Consider the following 21,862-nt stretch of genomic DNA (forward strand, 5'->3'; position numbering starts at 1 on the left):
TTAAGCTATTTTTTAAACTCCATTCGAAATATTTCATAAAACTCTCCTTTAAAATGCCAAAATGTAGGTTGCAATGCACAGAGAAAGTTTGGGACTGGTGTAAATTACCCGACATTATGACGTAAGGGAGTTGCAAAGGGAAAACCTCTAAAAATTATCCTTTACACTGTTTGAGAAATATGAGAAGACAAACTAAATGATAGGTTAGGCTGGGACATAATTACGAGGTTCCTTGATCCAACTGTATCCTCACTTGACCCAACTACAAGTAGGTCGCATGGTATAACAGCTCAGATTAAATTACTTACTGAGCATAATGTACTGCCATCAGGTGTTTTTTCATAGCATACGTTCAGGATTAGCTGAGGTCTCCCAAAGCACAATAACTACATTTCTTCCTTATGTATTGAAGGAAGCCCTCTCCATTACACCACTGCACCCCAGGTTCCAAAACCAGGCCCCAAACCGCCCTCCCCCTAAGTTGTTGATGCACCAGAAAATGGATACAGTGCCTCATGTTAACACATACTGAACTGGGGCAATATCATCTAACTGTTGTCAGTTGCATTAAACTTAAGCACTTGACTACTGCATATATTGATTTTATCGAGTTGCTACCCAAAATTGAAATAAATCAAAGTTTAACACCAAACTTACTTTACATTCCAATGACACACTTATTATTATTATTATTGTTAATGTTTTTTTTTCCAAAGACCGATGTCTTTGAGAACGGGGGCATTACCATGCAGCCAATCTTATCCCTAAAATGCCTCCTACTACACTTAGTAAAGGAAGAAATAGTTAAGGTACCTTGCAACAAACTAATTGGCTATGGAGTGAAAGCTTTCTAATCAATCTTAAATGGTACCCAAGGACGAAGTAGCAAGTTGCCAGTGTTTAATGTTACAATTCAAATTAAATTTGATCTGATCCAATGAGCAAGGATAATTAACACCAAAGTAGGCTGGAGTTGGGTTCTAATGGCAATTGCACCAGTCAGTACATAATCTTCTTAGAAGCGCATCTTCAACACAACTACGACCAGATGTAGGAAACATTGGATGCTAAATACTGGTCGTCTATTGTGACCAGTATTTTAGCGCCCAGTGTGGAAGTTTCCAAACCGACCTATCAACATTCATGAAGTAGGTCACAAATGGTGGCTCAATATAAATGGTGTCCCTTTCAGGGATGGTGCCTACAGAGGTCAGTAGACTGTCATGTCTTTGATCTCTTTCTTATAAAAAGAAGCTTTATTAAAAAAAGTTTGAAACTTTATATAAGCTTACTTGAGAGTAAACAGTAATCCCCTGCACCAGTGCTGACCCCCCAAAAACTATTTCTTTCATTCACAAAGGCAAATGGTTTACCACTCTATGTGGGTAGTTGGTAAAATGTCAGTGTTTTGTGACAGGACATTGCAAAACATTGATACATACTGTTAGAAATGGGGTATCTGATTGGCTTGGGTATGCGCCTAAGCCAGGCAGAGCCCACCACTCTAGTCAGGGCAAGTAAGTTATACACCAAAGAAAACATGTGCTCACCCTCTGGTAGCGCTGCGCGGAGCAGTCAGGCAAGTTTAACATCAGAGGCAATGTGTAAAGCATTTGTGCAACACACTCGTACAGCAACACAATGAATACACCACAAAAGCAAATCCACAATGGGCTTATATGAAAACGATATATATTATATTACACATAAAACCAGACCAAAACTACATGAATCATAAATCCACTAGGCAGTTACTCACATAGTGTTCATTATGCTGGACAATGCAAGGCAAAAGCAACATACATCAGGAATTACTTTGGCCATGTAATGCAGCAGAAAAGCATATCAATAACAGTAGGGAAACATAGGCACTTGAACCCCTGCTCTCCTATAGGAGGGTTACGGTAATCACTTGGAGCTGACTGAAATAAGTGCATAGCAAAAAGAGTAAGACGAAGGAGCATTTGCGTGCCTACTCAGCGTGATACAGTAATTTTCAGATTACCTTCTCCTGAAGGCAGAAAAGTCCCTCGCGGCTGTACCCTGCCATGCTCGGGGACCTCCATGGAGGTTTCTCCCCGTAATGCTTACAGAAGCTCAAATGCCCCCAAGGTCAGTCACATCGAGTAAAAGGGAGAAGGCATGAAATTAGGAGACCTGCAAGAGACCTCACAGAGTCCCTCACTCTCACTGTGACCATGTGCAACTGACTGCGAATGCGTGGTGCAGCTGTCCACAACCCAGTACCTTTTTTGGTGCCCGCTCTGGGGGGAGAGGCATGGGTGTGAGGAGCGAACAGGAGGCCTTGCCCGGTCCCTTGCTCCTTTTCAGACCATGATATCCAGCTACCCTTGAGCACAGAGTGCAGTTACTTCAGCGTCTCTCCAAAGGGAGCATGTTGGAGACCTCTCCCAGTCTCGGTTTGCCATGCCCTGGCGCCGCGAGTTAGTCCAGCATGCTGAGCGACAGCAGGCAAACAGGCAAACAGTACCTCCTGGTGGAAAGGTATGAGGCATCATCAAGGGAACAAATCCTCATCTGGGATGGAACAGCTCTCAGAGGCATCCTCTCGCTTGAGCTGTGATGCTGGAGTCACACGGACCTCCCCTCTGATGCGCCGACCGCCGTTGACCTCCTGGTTGCTCCAGTAACCCGAGGGTGGGGCAGGGAAGCCATGCGCCTCATTTTGCTGTAGTAGATGGCCTTACAGACAAGGAGTCGCTCTAAGCCCAGGTATGAGTCTGAAGACAGAAGACTAGAATGGTTTTGCCTGTCCCTTGGGGAGAATGATGAAGTGCTAACCACATGCTATTTGAAACCACCAGGAGCAAATGACAGCACTCACCCTGCACTGACTTAGTCAAGAACCCTGTGCCAGACTCCTCAGCTGCTGAGTCCCAAGGCAGGGGCAGACAAGGAGAATCTTAAATGGCCCTGGGATTCTGTAACCAGCAAAAGCCCACATGTCATTGGAGAACACTGGGGCACACGGCAAGGAGCAGGCAGGCAGGCCAGCACATACAGTTACTTTTAGCAGAGTGGCAGTCACTCCAGAATGCCAACAGGCAGGATGCCAGCACAGCAAAGCAATCAGTCCAAATGGTGGTTCCTCCTAGCACCACAGCAGTCCTCTAGCAATGTGCTGTTTGTAGAGCCAGCAGCATCTGGTTACAAGTCCATGCAGTGTCTCCAAAGCATGGAGTCAAAAATGTCTTTGATGAAGGGGTGATTACAAAGGAATCCTTAGAAGTGTGCAACAAAGCCTTTCAGTCCAGCCATGGCTCCAGATGATTAGTAGGGGGTCAATCAGCCCTTTGTGTGAGAGCAGTATACATCCTATACAAATGTTAAGTGTGAACCACCTCACCCTCTCCCAGCCCAGGGAGACTATCAATATACAGATGAATGTAGATGTATCCCTTGTCATATCCAGCTCTTCCTGTGTTGTGGCTGCCTAGAAAGTATGCACAAAGTGTAGCTGTCACCCAGCCCAGATGTGTATTGGCTGCAAAGTACAAAGGGGCATATTATCAAGACGCAGCGATAATTATCGCTGAATGCGCTTAGCACGTTTTTTTCTATTGCTGGATTATATCGCCATGATTGCACTGTATTAACAACGCTTAGCGCATTGGCGATATTAAATCCAGCGATAGCGGGGAAATGGGCCAACATTGAAAATGATTGCAAAACGGAGAAAAGCTTGCTGATACGAAAATGTGGCCTTAACCCTATAATCCACCTCCCATGTTAAGTATGTCTTAGTCAGGAATTTAGCAGACGTTAGATTTCTGTGTTAATGGCGAGTTAGCGTGATTATTTTCATCGCTTAGACGGTTGGGCCTGCAGCTTTCAGGGAGTCTACTCTTTAGTCCTTTTGAAGCTGCGTTAGTGATATTTGCCCATAAAAGTTTCTGAGGAACGCCTACAGACAGTGCCAAGTCTGGTTCCGGGCAGGGTACATCAGAGCGATGCGAATCTGAGACTGTAAACAAAATGACGACAGCTAATACCCGGAGCTCCTTCCCGATGCATGGGCAAACAGGGAATCACCCAGCAACAACGCAAGCGTGAGCAAGGAGGACGCACCGAGCTGAGCTGGCTACCTCATTCCCTTCCTCCTGGCCAGAAAATGATAGTGGGGGATTGAATCTGGGACCCGCAAAGGAAGATGCCAACCGTGCACCATTAAGTGCCTGACCCTAAGATGGCGGCTGAGAGGAGGGATAGGCTCCATTACACCAAGGCGCCCCCAGGACATCGGTACCACTTGACTCTGCCCTTGTGTGCCATCAATGCTGAGGCAGTCCTGGAGAAATGTGTCATGGGAGTGCTTTTGTGTGTGCGTATGTGCGTGTATGAGAGTGTGTGTGCAGACGCACATGTGTGTGTGTGCGCCGGTGCGTGTATGACAATTTATGTTACCATTTGTTGTGTGCTTGTGCATGTCTGTGCGTGAGATGGTGTGGACATGTATTTGTGTATTTTTGTATTAGAGCATGTGTTTATATGTGTGCTTGTGTTGGTGCGCGCAGATGTTTCTGTTTGTGTGCTTATGTCTGTGCGTGTGATGTGTGTGCATTTATTTATTTGAGTGTTTTTGTATTAGAACATGGGATTGTATGTATGCTTGTGCGTGTGGATGTTTCTGTATGTGCGCCCTCTGTTCGCGTATGAGAGTGTGTGCGCACATTTGTTGTCTGCTGGTGCATGTCTGTGCGTGTGATGGTGTGTGGTTGTGTGTGCATTTATTTGTGTGTACGTCCTTGGGTATTTTTGTTCTGGAGCATGTGATTGTATGTGTACTTGTGTTCTTGATAGTTTCTGTATGTGCTTTTTTGTGTGTCTGCGTGTATATGAAAGTGAGCAGATTTGTGTGTGATTGTGCATTTCTGTGCATGTGATGGTGTTTGCGTGTGCATGTATATGTTTTTTTTGCATTAAAGCATGGTATTTTATGTGTGTTTGTGTTCTTGGATGTTTCTGGCTATGTGCTTGTCTGTATGCATCAGTGCGCATCGGAGAGTGTGTGCTCTCATTGGTGGGTGCTTGTGCATGTCTGTGCATGTGATGGTGTGTGCACACACACTGGATTTGTTATTTTGGTCCCCTACACATTGTTTTACTTCCCTGGGACAACAATTGGACATTGACCAGACCTTGAACCTATCCCCTAACTTGCCTACGCATCAGGACTTGCAACCTGCAGAACTTACCCCAGACTGTGGAGACCTAGCGATTTGGCTGATGCCCAGTAGAGCTACCATATAGCTAAAGAAGAGATGGTTTGTGGACTCCCCCTCCCCGACGCCTCCTACCCAGCTGGACCTTGGGCAGATTTTCCGCTCATCTCTACATCCTGTTTTCCTCCTACCCCCATACCGTATCCCCTTACCCTTCCTGCTCCATTCACCATGTCCCCTATGTTCTTTAAATGCTTTTCTTGATACTTATGTAATTTTTAACTGATGTAATTTGCAACATTATTGTCCCTCATGTAAAGTGCTCTGATTCCATTGGGTCTAGCCAGCACTATATAATAACTCATTAATTAAATCTGTTCCCATTTATTACTCTTTCTCCCTTTGTCTACCTCCGCAGCTCCTAGCTCCTTCCCACTCTCCCCTGAATCTCTCACCTTGCCTGCTAGTCTGCCTAGCCCCCTGTCCTTTGTGCCCTTTGACTAAGCACTCCTTCTCCCCTTGTTGGGGAAAGATCCAATATTGATACTCTGGAGTCTCAGCGTACCTGCTGATAGAGTCCACTGCGCCTAGGGTGCCAATCACAGCTGAGGTATGGTATGACACCCCTTGCCAAAGCACTCCCTTTCCCCTTTTTGGGGAAGGATCCAGTATGTAGGCCTTGGAGTCTCAGGGACCCCTCTGAGAGAGTCCACTGCGTAAAGGGAGCCTCCCGGAACAGAGATAGGGAAGCGATTCCACTTCCCCTGGGATCACAGCTTACTGGACTTTGGACGTTGCTTTGACTCGTCTACCGGTTTGTGTCCCCGTCGCCCTTCCTTTCCTCTTTCCATGTGATGTCCTTCACCCTCCCCTCCTCTTTCCCTCCTTCATTACCTGTCTACTTCCCCAGCTCCTTCCCCCTCCCCTGAATCTTTCCCCTTGCCTGCTTTTCCCCTTACGTATTTGTGCTTATTGTTTATCTTGACCTTACAGGTAACTATGTTGCCATGCTCTAATAACTGTGTAACCTTCGTAACGATGTAACCTGTAACTATGATCTGATGCTCATGTAAAGCACTCTGATACCTCCGGGTCTGGCCAGCGCTATATAAAACCTTTAAAATAAATAAAAAAAGAAATACTTTGCATCTCATTAACAATGCGATGCGAGGCATGAGTAAAACGGGTGCTAAAACATGGAAACACGCGCTAGCGTGTGCTTGAAAATAATGCGATAAAATTATCGGCGCTTTTCGGCCAAAAACTGACGCTAAAGCGGCGATAATTTTATCGCCCCCTTTTGATGCTATGCCTCAAAGAGTCATAGGCACAGAGAAATGCCCACTTTCTAAAATAGAGATTTCTGTGTGGCTCAATGGTTAGAGCGGCAGACCCTGATGCAGAGGTCTAGCCCGGGACCAGGGTTCAATTCCCTGCCTTGGCGGGTCTTGGGCTCAAAAATTCCACGGACCTGATAATTCTCGCCTCGGTGCCTATTCCAATTATGGAGTCCCACTCTGCAACTCTGGGCAATAGCTTGCATAATCTCCACAACGGCCCCCACAACGCTAAGGATGCCTGGCCTCCACCTTGGGGGTGCCCAGGAGTGGACACCTCTCAGGGAAAGCCAGGATGGGTGCCACAGCGGTATTTGTACAAGCGCCTTGAGACCCTTGCGGGTGAGTAGTGCGCTATACAAGTATCAATTTACAATTTATATCAATTTACAATTTAAAATAGTAATGTAAAATCCAACTATCCCTCTAAGGGGCCGATTCTGATGTCGAACGGATCTGAGTCCGTCCGACATCGGCCAGGAACCATGACCGACCGACCCACTGTCATCCGTCATGGCCCTACAAGTACGATGAGACCAAACCTTGTTCGGTCGCAATCGTATCCCACAAAATGGGAGCATGCATTCTGGGAGGAAGCATGGCCACGTGGTGCAATGGAGGAGTGAAGTCCATCCCTGCACCCTGTGGCCGGCACTCCAGGGTGCCTGCCACCTGGTGCAGGGATCTACACAGGACACCACTAGAAATGCCAATACTGTTCACTATTCATTCCATTATTTTGCAATATATACAACCCACGCCCTCCATTTCATTTTTACAACAGACAAAGAATTTGTATACATTACCTAGGTACAACGTAAGGACAAAAAAACTTCAGAAAAAATAATAATAATAATACAAACTAATAAACACATACATAGAAAAAATGCTTGATTAAAATTCACCAAACAATAATCATGAAATCAACAGTGTCTATTGTCAAAAGACCCTCTGCTCATACTACTTAATCTCTTTCCTTAGTATGTTTGTCAAACACTGCAACAAGACTCGGGGAACTTTTTTTTTTGCTGCACTTTCGACGAGATCAGACAATCTCCTTTATCCAAATACTTAGTGTCTCAAAATTGTTTATTTGTTTGGGTTGGCATAAGCAGCCATCCTTGCCATATTTGCAGCTTCTTTAATAATCTTTGTATTCAACCACCTCCGGAGAAAATGTGACATTTTGTGACTTGTTGGTTCTATTTTTGTCACGGCGGATGGCAATCTTCCTCACTTGTCAGACGGATCCCGTCTGACAAGTGAGGATGATTGCCATCCGCCGCGTAAAAGTACAATGAGCTCTTTAAAAATTGAGAAAAATAAAAAGATATGAAGTGAAATCTTCTGTGTCACATTGAGTTAGGGATGTGTCCCAATTGCAAAATAACGGAATGAATAGTGAACAGTATTGGCATTTCTAGTGGTGTTTCGTTTAATGTAGGCCTGGGCGGTAAATTCCGTTCCGTTCCCGGTATTTGCGGAATTTGGGTAATTTCGCATCCCGCGGAGAATGCGAAATTGCCCAAAATTCTGTGTTCTGTGACTTCGCAAAATGTTTTGCTTATTCGCTTTCTCAAATGCATGTTCACGAGATATTTCCCCCGAGCACACAAGCAGCGATTGCGAACAGTAACAAAGCATCGTGAACAAGCAATTCCACGTGTTCGCGGAATTTCTGCGTGTTCGCAGAGATTTTTAACCGGTTCGCGGAGATTTGCGTAACGCGATTACGCAAATTCCACTCACCCCTAGTTTAATGAGCCTAGCCTTACTGTTGAAAGGCCATACCTTTTGTTGTTAGCGGGATCTACACAGGGACACCGTAAGTGCCCCAAGGATGCCATTCGGCAGCCTCGCACCCATGGGGGCCCTACTAGGGGCCCCCAAAGACAGTTTCTGACTTCCTTTTCATGCCGGAAAGACCGTCACGAAAAGGCAGTGAGAAACTGCCATCATACTCCCTCGGTCGTGAAGAGGCGGCCGGGGGGGTACTGAAGGATTTCCGGAAAGAGGTCGGGCTCTCCTAGCCTATCGTCAGCCATCCGGAAATCCGAGTTGGATTCCTTTCCGACGAGCCCATCGGAATGGCTCAGTTGGAAAGGAATCTGGCCAGCACATTCCGATGCGGGCGGAAGGGCTCCAAACATCGTTCCGACCGGAATCGGACCCTTAGTAGGATTTATCACCACAGTTCTAAATATACCAAACGTGGCCATGTCCACTCCTTTCTGAGCAGGAATGACCTCCTAAAAATATTTAAGAAAATTCCCAATGCTAGCCTATGAGAGAAGTAGGCCTCACAGCAGTGAAAAATTAAATAGGCTATTTGTCACTACCAGGGCATGCCACACATAAAGGCAGATGTCTTACCTTTTACTTACACAGCACCCTACCCATAGGGCTACCTAGGACCTACCTTAGGTGTCACCTATGTGTAATAAAAGGGAGTTTAAGGTTTTGCAAGTAGTTTTAAATGCCAAGCAGAAGTAACAGTGTTGCAAAGTCATCATGTGCCCTGGGCACCCCCAACCTTTTGTTGACTGGTACTAATGGTAACTGACTCTGACTGTCCCTGGGCTCTGCCTATCCAGACCCAGGGCCCGTGCTATGCTGAAAAGAATACAGTGAAAACACCTACATACCCTATGGTACACTATGGGTTAAGGTAACCCTATGATTGGCACAACCTCCCCTATAAGACCCTAGTACATAATAGGGCAGGGGGATTACAACTACGTTTTAGACTCTAGCATATAATAGGGCATGGTAGTTTAAAGGCAGGAAACTTTTCTGCACTTTCATGTGTGGACTGCTAAAGCCCGAGGTCAGTTTAAAAGAAGACCTCTGTTGCAGGACTACTTGTAAAATGCAAATTGTGGCCAAACCCGCCTTTGGTGTTTAGGGCACTTACAAATTGATACACTACAATGGTTGGGCATATATAAGGTACCCCCGGGTCTCCCCTAGATGTCCCAGGGGCGCGGGGTCAGATATTTATAAGGAGGACCCTTATAAAATGAGTTTTATATGCCCTGGGTTTGGTGAAATTGCATATTTCACTCCCAACATTGTGGTAACGTGCTTCCCAAAATTGTGCTAGGAGCACTATGGAGTGATGATCTGCAATATTTATACATATTCTGAACCCCTTAGGTCTCCCCTGGGTGTTATAGGGGATCCTGTAAGATATAGGCAGCATCATTATAAAGGACGTTTTATAAGCCCTGATGTTAGAGAAATTTCCCAGTTAATTTTCCCCATTGCAGATCCCCGGCCACATAGGTTAGCTTGGCAAGAAGTTATTAAATAAAAACTAACGTCAAGGAGGTGCTAGAAATATAATTCAAGTACTACCGAGATTACTATTGACAAATCCAACAAAATGGCATTGTTGAATTTATCCTAACATGTACTGACAAGAAGTTATAATATTTTCTTGTTTGTAAGACACAATTCAGCCCTCTAGTGCTCTGATCTGATTGGCCAGAGTTAAGTGGATTAGCCAGGCTGCTTTCATAAGGTGATAAGTAGTCCAGGGGGTCAGGGAGCCATACTGGGCTCTGCTACATAGGAATGCTATGGTAGGGGTGATAGAGCACGCAGGTCACCCGGCCAACAAATTTACCACATACGTGTCAGGCCCATAAATTTCAATTTACCATATTATTAATCGGGTGACCATACACTCTACTACCAGTATCCCTTGTTCTTTCCTATTTATTTCCAGTGTACCCGACTTACCATTCCACCGTTACGGGTACCTAAGATCACAATGGATCAGGGAGCTAGCTGTAAAAGAAAGGCAGACACCAAAATACTTATACTTTATATGTTCTATTTGTACTTTTATAATAACCACAAACTCAAGACGTTTCGAAAACGTTTATCTAAAATTCATCAAGTTCAGAAAACATGAGGTTTACAACGAGCAAGCAATCGATAACCAGAATCATAAAGAGTACATATCCATAAAGGAAATAGATCAAACCAACCATTTATGAGTCTACAGTAAGGTAAGAACAAGGAACCTGCTAGGCAGCCATTTCAGAATTTTACTTAGTAAGGAGAGACTAGAGGACGGGGAAAAATAAAGAACAATACTAGAACTTCACAGTGGAATATTTCCCCATAAAGAGGAAACTACAAGTAAGGTGAAAATAGACTGTACTTAACAAACCGGTGCAATTACTTGAATCAATGAAAAGATGGGTAAAACAAAGAACATCGGTATATCATGATGACCTGGAAAGGAAATGAACTTAAAGGATGGGGAAAATGGAACATACTAGAATAACGACAATTTTGTTCATTCAGAGATGCGAGAAAGCATGGAAAATCAATGTGCAAGAGTATGACTTTATTAAAGCAAAAGAAAGGAAATTATAGAAGGTGCAGAGTAGATTTTTCAGCACTATATTTACCTAAAGTGGTGTGAAGACCAACCCTGACCACGGGTCAGTTAAGGACGGGAGGAACCCCAAGGAAGGACAGTCATCAGTAGGACAGTAGGTGCAGAATGAACACCCCAGGGCAGGACAGGAAACCCAGATTAGGATCAGGACAGGACCACCAAGGCACGACCAGCACCCGCAGTTCGGAAGCAACTCCTGCGCTCCACCCTCTCTGCAGCTATCAGTCAGAACCCCGATTGGGTTATCGATCTCCCCAGCAAAGTGCTTCGCCAGCACTTAAGGTTTCTTTAACAAAACCCTTGAGTCTATGGAAATTTCGGACAGAGTGCTCCGCAGCCCTCTGTATCAAGTCACCTATTGAGTGCGTTGGGTCAGTGACAGGTCAGCTATTCGGACAAGTTGGACAATTTCTCTAGCTAAACCTAGGCTAGTTATACTGTTTTCGGGTCAGTGTACCACCCCCCAAATGTTGCGAGTGTCAGAATCCCCAACTCCGATTGGTCCCCAAGTAGGATAGGTCAACACACCAACCACATTTCACCTTTTCAAGTCTCCATTTACATATTCTGGGACCGCCTATTGAATTTGGGGTTCCCATGAGAAGTTCTACAGAATACAATGGAACATATACAAATGTATCTTTTGCAGGACATTTCAGCTTCGTTCTGCTGGGTCGCAGGTCACTCTCTCAGGAGCATCTTAGCTGTGGCTGCCAGCTGGCTGAGTTCCACTGTTCAAGGTTTTCTTCCCTCTGCCAGGGTGACATGCGCAGTAGGGACTTCTAAGATGGAGCTTTTTCTTCCCTCCCAGGCCCATGAATTACGATACATGAAAAGTAAGCGAGAACAAATTAGAAATACAAGAAAAATTGAATACACTGTATACCGTGAATAGCTACTCTATACCCCTTACTTTATAATAACTATAGCGTTAGTGTTAGAGGCTCACGAAACAGCAGCGTAAAAGCAGCAGCACAAGCATCGGCATGTGAGAACACAAAGCAGCCATGTCAATGCTATTTCTATTTCTATTTAGGGAGTTTTGTAAAGCGCATGGTGACGCAACAACGGCGTGTCCCCGCGCTAAGGAGCTACTTTCATTACTGGACCCTATAGAAACGGCGCATCAACTAAGCAAATAGAGCAGTTTTGAGCTTAGCTCTAAAGATTGATTCAGATGGCTCAAGTCGAAGCGCCATAGGCAGCTTGTTCCATCTAGCGGCTGCAAGGCATCTGAAAGATCTTCCCCCCATCCGCGCTCTGGACACCTTAGGAACCGCCAGGAGTCCAGAACCGGAAGATCTCAGGGAGCGGGGAGGCTCATAAGGTGTCAAAAGTTCTTGTAAAGGGAGAGGGGATCTCCCATTGATGATCCGATGGCATGTGCAAAGTGCTTTAAATTCTACCCTGCTTCTGACTGGGAGCCAGTGCAGAGAACGGAGAGCCGCTGCAGAAGCAGCTCTTCTGGGTAGTCTGAGCACCAGTCGGGCAGCGGCGTTCTGTAGGACCTGTAAGCGGTTAAGATTCTTCTCCAGGGTGCCCAAATAGAGAAGGTTGCCATAGTCCATCCTTGATGTGACTAGTGCATGTACCAAGGTCTGTCGGGCTTGCACAGGCAAGAACTTCAGCGTCTTCCTAAGGCTTTTAAGAATCCCAAAGCATAGTCCGACCACCTGGTTGATCTGAGGGCTAAAGGTGAGGGCTGCATCAAACCAGATGCCCAGATTCCTCGCTTTTTGGCACGGAATGGGTGTTGGGCCCAGGGAGGATGGCCACCATGCCGACGTCCACGCAGACTGGCAGCCCCCCACGACCAGCACCTCGGTCTTGCCCCCGTTGAGCTTGAGGCAATTGGCGGACATCCAGGCAGCAAGGTCTTGCATGCATGCTCTGAAGGTGTCCGCCGAAAGACCGGGTGCACGCGATAGGGAGATAACCAGCTGCGTGTCGTCGGCATACGACACCAAGCTGAGGCCGTGACTCTCTACTAAGGTGGCAATCGGAGCGACATAAAGATTGAAAAGTGTTGGACTCAGGGAGGAGCCCTGCGGCACCCCCTGGTCCAAAGAAATTCGCTCCGAGTAGTAGTCACCCTGCCTCACTTGGAAACCTCGGCCAGTGAGAAATGAATAAATCCACTTCAACGCCGCTCCTTTCACCCCGATCTTGTCCAGACACTGTAGCAAGATGGAGTGTGCTACAGTGTCGAACGCAGCGCTAAGGTCTAATAGAATTAGCGCCATTGTTTGTCCCTCGTCAGCACCCTGCCTGAGGGCTTCGGTGGCCCTCAGAAGGGCGGACTCGGTCGAATGACGGGGCCGAAACCCAAATTGGGTAGGATGAAGATGGTTGCCTTCCTCCATGTATGCCATTAGCTGTTTATTTGCCACCTTCTCCGCTACTTTGGAGAGATAGGGCAGCAAGGAGATGGGGCGTAGATTGTCCAAGTTCTCGAAACTAATATTGGGCTTCTTACGGAGGGGGAGCACCACCGCCTGTTTCCAATCATCAGGTATTGAACTGGACCGGAAGGAAACATCCAGCACATGCCTGATGTAGGGTTCCAGGGTCTCCAGACTGTCACTCAATCTTTTAGGGGGTGCGGGATCTCGAGGGGAGCCTGATTTAACAGACTTACAGATTTTAATTAGCTCTTCCGGTAAAGGGGTGATAAAGTTAAGCAGCCGATTACGGTCATCTTCCTCTACTGCTAAGTCTATTGGCTCTTCCGCTGCACAGGGTATTTCGGGGAAGGCGGCGTAGATTTTCGACACTTTGTCTCCGAAATAAGTAGCGATGCGGTTGCATGCTGCTACTGAGTGATCTTTATCTAGACTTGCAGTTTTGGGGGTGGCTAGAGACTTATATATGCTAAACAGTTCCTTAGCAGAATTCTCTGCCCTCTGGATTCTGTCTGCATAGTATGTGGCCTTTTCAATACGGATTCTGTTATGATAGAAGCGTCTCTTGATAAGGTAGACTTCTTTCATCGAACCCTCATATGCCACTCTCCATTGTCTCTCTGCCCGCTTGCAGTCCCTTTTGGCGAGACGCAATGCCTCGCTGAACCAGGGAGCAGTTATCTGTCTGCGGGCACCTTTATTAAGCCGACTCAATGGGGCTGTACAGTCCAGAGCGGCTATAATACGATCATTAAGCAACTTGTTTGCTGATGTCACATCCTTACCTCCTGGAGGTCCTTCCGCAATGAGAGCCCTATTAAACTCTAGCAAGGAAAATGTTGCCCACCTTCGACAAGGGTAATTGAGAGGGGCGGAAGCATGAGCCTTATATTTAGGCAGGTGAATGACAAACGGGACAAGGAAGTGATCTGTCCAGGGCAGGGGCTCTGGAGGTGCCGCCAGGACATCCCCCCAGTTAGCAAATATAGGATCTAACAAATGCCCACGGTTATGTGTGGGGAGTTGACCCTTAAGCTCTAGCTGTAAAGTATTCAATTCCTCACAGAGCTCCATCGCTCCTTTATCAAGTGGATCTTCTAGATGTGTGTTTAAGTCACCTAGCAGCAAAAAGTTATCACTTCTTAACGCTGTTTCAGTGATACACTCTAGCAGATTGCCTTTAAATCTGGACATAGGCCCTGGTTGGCGGTAAACTAACACGCCTTTTAGAGTTGTATTACCATCAATTGTTATGGTGAAAAAGCCCGCCTCACAACTTGGCAGACAGATTGATTCAAGTTTGCAGGCCCAATGTTTTTTATAGGCAATCGCAATTCCACCTCCTCTGCCTTTCGATCTATCCAGGCGGACCATCTGGTAGTTCTCAGGTAGGGCCTGTATAATGTCAGGGTCACAGGTGGAATCAAGCCATGTTTCTGTAATGAACATTAAGTCAAAGTTTTTATCAGTAAGAAGTTCATGTACATCATATTTATGATAGCTCAATGATCTCACGTTAATGAGGCCACAGGACAAGGAGAAGTTATTAGTCTTACTATCTGCTTTCCCTGTGTGGAAGCGGAAGTGACAGTGACGGCACCCATCGTCCAACCCCACTCTCATACTGTGGAGTCCTGGAGTGCACACATTAAACGAGTAACTTACAAGTTCATTCCTGCTCCAAGTGAATCTGCTAGTCGGGGCAGGGGTTCGGGCCCTGGGCCGTGTCCGGTCGCGGACGGGCGCAGACGGGCTTGGCTTAGGCGCGGCTTCGGCGCGCATCCGGCGCGCCCGCTGCGCCAGCCCGCTGCGCCGTCTGGCCGGAATACACATTATATAGGGTGTTAGGAGGGTGGGAGGGCGGCGCGACTAGAGCGCACCCCCAGCCCTACCTAAGATGGCGCCCGCCGGCGCTAGCAACAGTTCCAATAAAACGACTGGGCGAGGCAGGGAGGGTACAGTACAGCGTGTGAGCAGGTGTCAGTGTGCCTAACGAATTCCCCAATTAAAACAAAGTATTTAGAGCCCCCAGGTACAGATGCTAAAAAACGCTATTTTTCAATCTTTAAAATACAATTTCCTCCGTTAAATGTGCCAACATGAAAGTCCAGCTAAAAGTGCTCGCAGCCCTAGTGTCTCGCGCTAGGGAGAGCTCAAAGAAGGCCTAGTGCGCAAGTGCAATAGATTCCCACCAGAACTGCGAGTACGTCACGTCACGTGATTGTGACCGACGCATGCGCAGAAGAAAACCCCGCTAAGCCGCGGCCATTTTAATGACAAGCGTTGTTAAGGTTAATACACGCATATGCAAGCATCTCTCGGGTACCCCAAATGTCAGAATAAAAGGGAAATTAGTAAGACAAACAGGTTGAGTTAATATGTTATAGTTATTCGAGGTTCATGAGTACGAGCAAGTCGCGTAACGTGCAAAAACTTGCTCCATCAATTCCCTCTTTGATGATATTTACTATCATCACAAAACCAATAGAATCAGATGCCAACTTTCCCAGTTTGCCCAATTCAATCTCTTCCAACATTCGATTCAAATTTTCTTTCGTTTCTTTGTTAGGGTGAGAATTTTTCACCCTTTTATAAATCTGATTATTCAATTCCTCTAATTCAAGTTCATCCACATTCCGTTTCACACCTCTCTTATTCACAGTATATTTCTTTTGGTGCTTGCGACATTTGCAACAGACAAATATGAGGAATATGACAAAACCTATTCCGGCAATTGGCATCAGTACCTTAAACAATAAACCCCTACCTAAATTTGCAAACCAATGACCTACAGCAGAGAGACCATCAGTAAGTCTCTTCCAGGCACTGTCAACCTCCAGTGGTTTGAGTTCCTTTTTCAAATTTGTAATGTTCCTTACATACTTTTGGATTCCCACACTTTTATCAGGTATGTAAGTGCAACAATGTTGCGCTTTCAACATTCTGCAGACTCCGCCCTCTTTCGCTAATAGAGTATCAAGGGCAAGTCGGTTCTGTAAAACCATCGATCTGATCGCAACCATTTCGGTATTGACCATCAGGAAACCTCCAGCAGTGTCGGTAGATAACCGATCTACTACTGTTGATAGTTTGCAAATTTTGTTTGAGTTCAGAACCACTCCCACTGCAGGTATTATTGCACTAAAAATATCTCCTACAATCTCACCAGCAGTTTCTCTTTTAATGCGTACTAATTTGTTAGTTTCTTCAGCGCTTCCAGTGATTTTCCCCACGTGGTATATCTTTGGGAAGACAATACCAAAATAGCAACTCCCGTACCAATGGTTGGGTAATTTGTAGTAAGCCTTGTTCCCACAAATAAAATAAATTCCAGGAAACACCAGCTCTGTCCCATCTTTGAAACCCCACCCTCCAATTACCTTGTAATTATGTTCGCATTCACTGGAACCAATGAAAACATTGTTATAATAACTAGTCATTTCCCTCTTTAGACAGAGCTTCCCCTTCTTTTCTAAATCAAGGAGCATAGCAGCATTTGCTCCACCATTTGAGGTGCTCCCTATATTTTCTGCCCATCTAGGAACTTTATGGTTCCTGTCTTTGGCTTTCTTTTGGAAACTCTCTCTTCTTTTCTCTACCATGTCCAGAAACTCCTTTTCCTTCTCATGTAAAGAACAAGTCAGGTTATTTTTGTGTGCATCATCTATATTAATTTTTCCTACCGTTAGAAAATAATCACTCGGGAGGAGGAGCTTTGCGCGTTTCCAAGATGGACGTGTGAGCTAAGGGCTCCCGATACCCCTTCCGCCTCCCGCGACTATCCTGTGCAAGATCCTGATTTTGACGATGGGTGCTCTTTATTGAAGCCCTGCTGATGCCAGCGTTCTTTTCAGAAATCGATTTGGCCGTCGGATACTGGACCTGCTGCCCTTTGAACTTTGAGGCCTATATCGTTTGCCAGCCGGGGGCTTGAGTCCCCGAGGTACCCAGGTGGCAATCGAACAACAACGGCGGATACGCCACGCCCGCTACCCCTGGTGTACTTTCGGTTTCGTTTCTGCTCTTTGTTGTGAAAGCTCATTTCCAGAGCCGAGTCCCGATTCTGCTATCGCTGCCAGCCTGCTGCTTATGCTGCGCCCTTATCCACTCGCAGTTCAGAGCCTGCTACGACGAAGTTTGCTTTGCCTTGATTCTACAATTCCCGTTGGAGCTCCTTCCACGGCATGACGGGCAGAACAGTCGTTGAGAGACGCGGCAATAGAGGCTCGTCCCGAGGGGGGGTCACCCAATCTCAGACCATTGATCGATTTACTCGACCACGGGGCTCCCCGGGCGGATTGAGTGGTGCCCTGGAAGAAGCTGGGGATGGTGCTCCTGATGACGAGGAGCCAACGCTGAAGGACGTTATGGGCGCTATTGCGAGTGTTCAATCCGCCATGGGTCAGCAATATGAAACACTAGCGGCTAAGATTGATACGGTGGCGATTGATGTCACCCTCATCAGAGCGGACCTTGGGAAAACGAATGAGCGTGTCAAATCTCTCGATCTCAAGACTGCTAGTTTGACCACGGATGTCTCGGACCTTCAGACCACGGTCCGCCATCTTAGGACTACTTGTGACCTGTTTGCCAATCGGTTGGAAGATTTCGAGGGCCGGGCCAGGCGCAATAACGTCCGCATTGTGGGTGTCCCGGAGAATTCTGCCGACATGCCTGTTGATATCCTGGTGGAGGACCTCGTGTTGAAGCATCTGGTGCCGAAAGGCCTCAGTAAATTCTTCGCTGTGGAGCGCGCCCACCGTGTTCCGGGTGGCAAGCCAAAGTCGGGAGCCGCTCCGCGGCCCATAATTGCTAGACTTTTCAACTTTCGTGATAGGGACGCTATCCTGCAAGCTTCGCGCGCCAATGGGCCCACTAAATTTGAGAACGTTTCAATCAGTTTTTACCCTGACTTTACTCAGGCAGTTCAGAAACAGAGGATGGGTTTTACGGGTGTGAAAAGACGACTCAGGGACCTGGGACTGAAATATGCTATGCTCTTCCCGGTCCGCCTGAGAATCGAACATGCTGATCGTGCATTCTTCTTTGACCGCCCTGAGGTGGTTAGTGACTGGTTGGACACTTTGTCGACGCATCATGAGGGCCCGGAGGACTCGAGAGGTGCTGAGGGAGGCGTGGAGGGCCAGGAGCAGTGAGTCTACATCGACGAGCCATTATCCGTTGCAGTGGCTTAGAGACTTTGTTTCAAGCATTGTGTGAATGCCCGGGGGTGGGGGGGGGTTCGGGGATCTTCCTCCTCTGGGGACTTTTTCTCTCTTTCTGTAGGTTAGTTTGATGGGGCGACAGGCACACTGCAAGTTGGGGTGGCTATTAGGTCTACCGCAGGGGTGCAGGGAGGGGGGTTTGAATTTGATGGGTTCCTTGGGGGTGGTGGTGGGGTTCTTTTCTTTTTGTTGGTTTCGAGGCTGTGCTTTGCTTTACAATTGCTTTCATGTGTCTGTTTCGGGATGGGAGGGGCGGTCGGTCTTCTTTCGGGATGGGGGGTAGGGGACTCAGGGTGTTGAGCTGGAATGTTAACGGTCTTGGGGACAGGATAAAACGTGGGATTGTGCTACAATATTTGAAGAGACACACCCCAGATGTGGTCTTGCTTCAAGAGACCCATTTGGTGGGCAATACATGTCATGCATTGGACAGAAGAGGCTATCGTTTGGTGGCACATTCCGGCTTTACTTCGGGATCGAGAGGGGTTGGTGTCCTGGTCAGGAATTCCCTTCCCCTGGAGATAGATAGCACCGTGCTGGATGACAGGGGCCGCTATGCTGGCGTTACGGGGAGATGGGAGGGGAAATTGATTTCCTTACTGTCTATTTATGTCCCGCCTGGGCTGCAATCTACCACATTCACCGACTTGGGTGAGGTTGTCCTTGGTTTGCCCGATGGCTTACTGGTGTTGGGTGGGGACTTTAACTCTGTGGCAAATGGAGAGAGTGATCGTGGCCCCCCCAGGCTCCTCCCTGCCTTGCAGTTATGGTTGGGGAAATTCTTGGATGCCTTTGGTTTGGCCGACTGCTGGAGGCAGCTGCACCCTGGCCGGCTTCAGTACACTTTCCACTCGGGGGCTCATGGCAGTCTCTCGAGAATTGACTATTTCCTCGTGCCGGTGGTGCAGCTGCTCTCTGTGCGTGAAATTAAACACTTGGCTAGAGGGATCTCAGACCACTCCCCGATATGGCTCCACTTGGATATCTGTTTGGGGAATGGGGGCCGAATTGTCCCGATAAATCCATGGCATTTTCAGGACCCTAAGATCAGAGCAGAGGTGGTCAAATGCATGAATTTTTATTTTGCTGAAAATGAGGGATCCGTGTCTTCCCCAGTCTCCCTATGGGAGGCCTATAAAACTGTTATCCGTGGTCAGACTTTATCCCTAATTGCTGACAAGAAGCGGCGCACACAAGAAGAGGTGGTGAGATTGGAGTCTGAGATAATTGTGTTGGGGGAGCGGTTGGAAGCTGGGGTTACGCCTGAGACGCTGCATGTTTTGGCTCTTAAGCAATCTGATTACAGAGCCTTGGTTACTACCTCGGCTGAGGCACTGCATCGTATGCAACAGGGGCGTCTGTACGACGTGGGTGACAAAGCGGGGAAGTTGATCGCATGGCTGGATAAGCGAGACAGACTGAATCGTGTGGTGCCTGTGGTTGAGAGAGTTGATGGAGTGCGAGTCGTGGACCCGGTTGAGATAGTTGAGGTGTTTGCCCAGCACTTTCGGGTTGTGTATGCGCCGGTTTCGGGCTTGCCGGAGGAGGACTCGCGCTTGCTACTTCGTGATATCGAGCTGCCCAGTTTCTCGGAATCAGACGGGGTTTTAATGGAGACTGATTTCTCCATCGATGAGGTCGCGCTCGCTATTCGCTCTCTTCGTTCGGGTAAGGCTTTGGGCCCTAACGGCATACCGGTCGAGCTGTACAAGCTATGCCCGGATAAAATGGTGCCGTATCTGCTGCGTATGTTTGCGGCGTCGCGTGACCTCGGCTGTCTTCCTAGAGACCAGAGGCTGGCCTCTATTGTGGTCATCCATAAAGACGGCAAACCCCGTGAGTGCTGTTCCTCGTATCGCCCGATTTCGCTTTTGAACGCGGAACCTAAGATATTGGCGAAACTACTGGCAAACCGACTAGCCACGGTGATTAGCGGACTGGTTCACCCTGATCAGTCCGGTTTTATCCCCCAGCGTAATACTGCGCTCAATCTTCGTCGACTGCATGGCGTCATGGCGAGGGCGGGATCTCTTGGTGAGCCGGCCATCTTGGTTTCTCTTGATGCTTCGATGGCCTTTGATACGGTTGAGTGGCCATATTTGTGGGCTACTCTTGCCAAGTTTGGTTTTGGCCCGAAATTTATTGCATGGGTTAAACTCCTGTATGAGCAACCGTTGGCGCAGGTGGTGGTAAATGGTAGAGCTTCAAGGCCCTTCACTCTTGGACGAGGCACGAGGCAGGGATGTCCTTTGTCACCGTTGTTGTTCGCCCTCGCGCTCGAGCCGCTGGCCGCCTGGCTCTGGTGGGAACCCTCCTTGAAGGGTATTCGGTGGTCCCCTGATTTTGAAGACCGTGTTTCATTATATGCCGACGACATTTTGTTGTATTTGACGTCCCCCCGTAAGTCATTGGGAGTTCTCTTTGATGTCCTGCGTTCCTTCGGACGTAACTCCGGGTTGGTTATCAATTGGTCCAAATCCTGTATTTTCCCGCTTACCGGTGGCCCTCTCTCTTTGCCCCGAGTGTGCCCGATCCCGATCCGTACCGAGGGTTTTAAGTATTTGGGTATTTATATTTCACTTGACCCTGTGTTGCGCTATGATCGGAATTTGTTGCCTCCACTTGCCCGACTTCGGTCGGACGTCGTGGCTTGGTGTAATCTGCCCTTGTCCCCCCTGGGACGGGCGGCACTGTTTAAAATGATGTCTCTTCCCCGGTTCTTATATGCTGTGCAAAACACACTTGATCTAGTGCCGGCTAGCTATTTCCGCGAAATTGAGGGCCTCCAAAGGAAGCTGGTGTGGGCTGGCCGACCTCGTATTGCGTTGGCTAAGCTCACGTTACCCTGGTACGATGGGGGCATTGCGTTACCTGATATACGACGGTATTATTGGGCATCTCAACTGAGTGCTGTGAATCATGCTATGTATGGTCCAGTTCCGAATCCTGCTTACGAAATGGACCGGTGGCTCTTGCCCGGGGGAAACTATTACAGGGCGTTCTATTCTCGGGGTGCTAGGAAGAACTTGACGGGACCCACTGGAGTGGCGGTGCGGGTATGGGGCAGCGCGACCGCGGCTACTGGATGGACAGATAGGCTGACCAGAGCGACCCCTCTCTTTGCCGCGGAGAGGCTGGGTGAGTTGTGGACCTCAAAAGGGTTTGATAGATGGGACCTCATCGGGATCAGTAAGTTGGATGACCTCTGGGTTAAGGACAGGGTTAAGTCCTTTGCTGAATTGCAACAGGAATATGGTTTGACTGATTCAGAGTTTTTCCGGTACCTTCAGGTTCGTCATGC

This window comes from Lissotriton helveticus, chromosome 4_1, assembly GCF_964261635.1.
Source record: "Lissotriton helveticus chromosome 4_1, aLisHel1.1, whole genome shotgun sequence".
In the NCBI taxonomy this organism is placed as follows: Eukaryota; Metazoa; Chordata; class Amphibia; order Caudata; family Salamandridae; genus Lissotriton; species Lissotriton helveticus.